This window comes from Rattus norvegicus, chromosome X (genome assembly GCF_036323735.1).
Source record: "Rattus norvegicus strain BN/NHsdMcwi chromosome X, GRCr8, whole genome shotgun sequence".
In the NCBI taxonomy this organism is placed as follows: domain Eukaryota; kingdom Metazoa; phylum Chordata; class Mammalia; order Rodentia; family Muridae; genus Rattus; species Rattus norvegicus.
In genome coordinates this window covers 90,206,621-90,209,034 of record NC_086039.1, presented here as the reverse complement: position 1 = coordinate 90,209,034, position 2,414 = coordinate 90,206,621, and the positions used below count along the sequence as shown (strand labels likewise).

Below are 2,414 nucleotides of genomic sequence, written 5' to 3'. Positions count from 1 at the left end.
TGCTTCACTAGAGGAAACTCACCCAGAGACTACAAGTGTCACCCTCATCTTTAGGGTCACTGTGATGGCAGTCAAATGTCTCTGCAAATATCTTCTGGAATCTGAGTGAGGATTTGGCTACCCAAACTTCTCTGTAATGTGTGGAGTTTGACTTTCCAGCCTGGGGAGCTGGTGTCAAAACTCAAATCTTTGTATTCTAGGAACCTGCCCTCCAGAGTAGGGTAGATGCTGAAAGTAAGTCACACAACAGCACCAATCTTTGGGAACAAGAATAATTACAATAGGATTATAGAAGATCAGCAAAGTGTGAGCTTTTTTAAAGTACAATGGTGGTATTTCCAGGAGAAGGCCTGTCTCATCAAAAAATATTTTTTAATACTAAAGCAACTTTACATGCTTTATTTGTAGAATCTCTAAGAATTTAAAGACCCTCTATCTACAGTATATCAGAATTGTCAAATATTGTTTATTCTTAACTGTTTATTATCTGAATAACTATTGAAAACATCTTGTTATAGTTAATAAAATTAGTATCTAATATAACCATGAACTTGATTGCCTATTAAGTTATATTTTTATTTATCCATAACAGTTCATAACTTGCATTTTTACTATTGTAATAGCAGCTTTCAAAAGCTTTAGAACTTCACATTGTATCTTTAAGAATTATAGACATACATAAATATTTAAAACAGGCTCTCTGCTCCTCCCTGTTCCACAGACAGCCACATCTTCTCGTGAAGTGCCAGCCTTGTCTCATAGACAAGATGGTGAAGGTCGGTGTGAATGGATTTGGCTGTATTGGGCACTTATTTGCCAGGGCTGCCTTCAGCTCTGCATCTGGCAAAGTGGACATTGTTGCCATCAACGACCCCTTCATTCACCTCAACTACATGGTCTACATGTTCCAGTATGACTCTACCCATGGCAAGTTCAATGGCACAGTCATGGCTGAGAAGGGGAAGCTTGCCATCAAAGGGAAGCCCATCCCCATTTTCCAGGAGCGAGATCCCGCTAACGTCAAATGGGGTGATGCTGGTGCTGAGTCTACTGGTGTCTTCACCACCATGGAGAAGGCTGGGGCTCACTTGAAGGGTGGGGCCAAAAGGGTCATCATCTCCACCCCTTCAGCCATTGCCCCCATGTTTGTGATGGGTGTGAACCATGAGAAATATGACAACTCCCTCAAGATTGTCAGCAATGCATCCTGCATCACCAACTGCTTAGCCCCCCTGGCCAATGTCATCCATGACAACTTTGGCATCATGGAAGGGCTCATGACCACAGACCATGCATTCACTGCCACTCAGAAGACTGAGGATGGCCCCTCTGAAAAGCTGTGGTTTGATGGCCTTGGGGCAGCCCCAGAACATGATCCCTGCATCCACTGGTGCTGCCAAGGCTGTGAGTAAGGTCATCCCAGAGATGAATGGGAAACTCATTGGCATGGCCTTCCGTGTTCCTACCCCCAGTGTATCTGTTGTGGATCTGACATGCCCCCTGAAGAAACCTGCCAAGTATGATGACATCAATAAGGTGGTGAAGCAGGCATCTGAGGGCCCACTAAAGTGCATCCTGGGCTACACTGAGGACCAGGTTGTCTCCTGTGATTTCAACAACAACTCCCACTCTTCCACCTTTGATGCTGGGGCTGGCATTGCTCTCAATGACAACTTTGTAAAGCTCATTTCCTGGTATAACAATGAATATGGCTACAGCAACAGGGTGGTGGACCTCATGGCCTACATGGCCTCCAAGGAGTAAGAAACCCTGGACCACCCACCACAGCCCAGCAAGGATACTGAGAACAAGAGAGGCCTTCAGTTGCTGAAGAGCCCCTATCCCAACTCAGCCCCCAACACTGAGCATCTCCCTCACAATTCCATCCCAGACCCCATAATAACAGGAGCGGCCTAGGGAGCCCTCCCTTCTCTCTTGAATACCAACAATAAAGTTCACTGCACCCACCAAAAATATTCAAAACATATATGTATCAAAATTAACCTTAATTTTGTATCAATATACAATAACCTTTACCAAAGTATAAAAAACCTTATTTCTCTATGAATATACATAATTCTATAATAATATAACAAAATATAATCCCAAATTTGTATTAATATTTAAAGATCTCAATGTAAAATAACAGCTATAAGATGGTTTATGTTGGTTTCAGAGTAGATTCATGAATATACTCCTTTTTTCTAATATTCTTATAATATTCCTTCCTTTTTCTTTTCAACTCCCATCCTCTTACCTAAGGAAAAAAGGATAGAGAAAAGGAAAGAAAGAAATCCCCGAGTCTTAATTCTATTTTGTTACCTCTGTGTCCAAGAGCATAATTATTTGTAGCCATCCTGCTAAATAACAACAAAATTCCAACATCTACTGAATGACCAAAAGAATAAAATCAA

General features: G+C 41.8%; 1 pseudogene; it reads left to right on the top strand.

The window, feature by feature from the left end:
* The first annotated feature begins 725 nt into the window (after window positions 1–725).
* On the top strand, window positions 726–2,102 carry LOC108349181 (glyceraldehyde-3-phosphate dehydrogenase pseudogene; annotated as a pseudogene).
* Window positions 2,103–2,414: the final 312 nt, after the last annotated feature.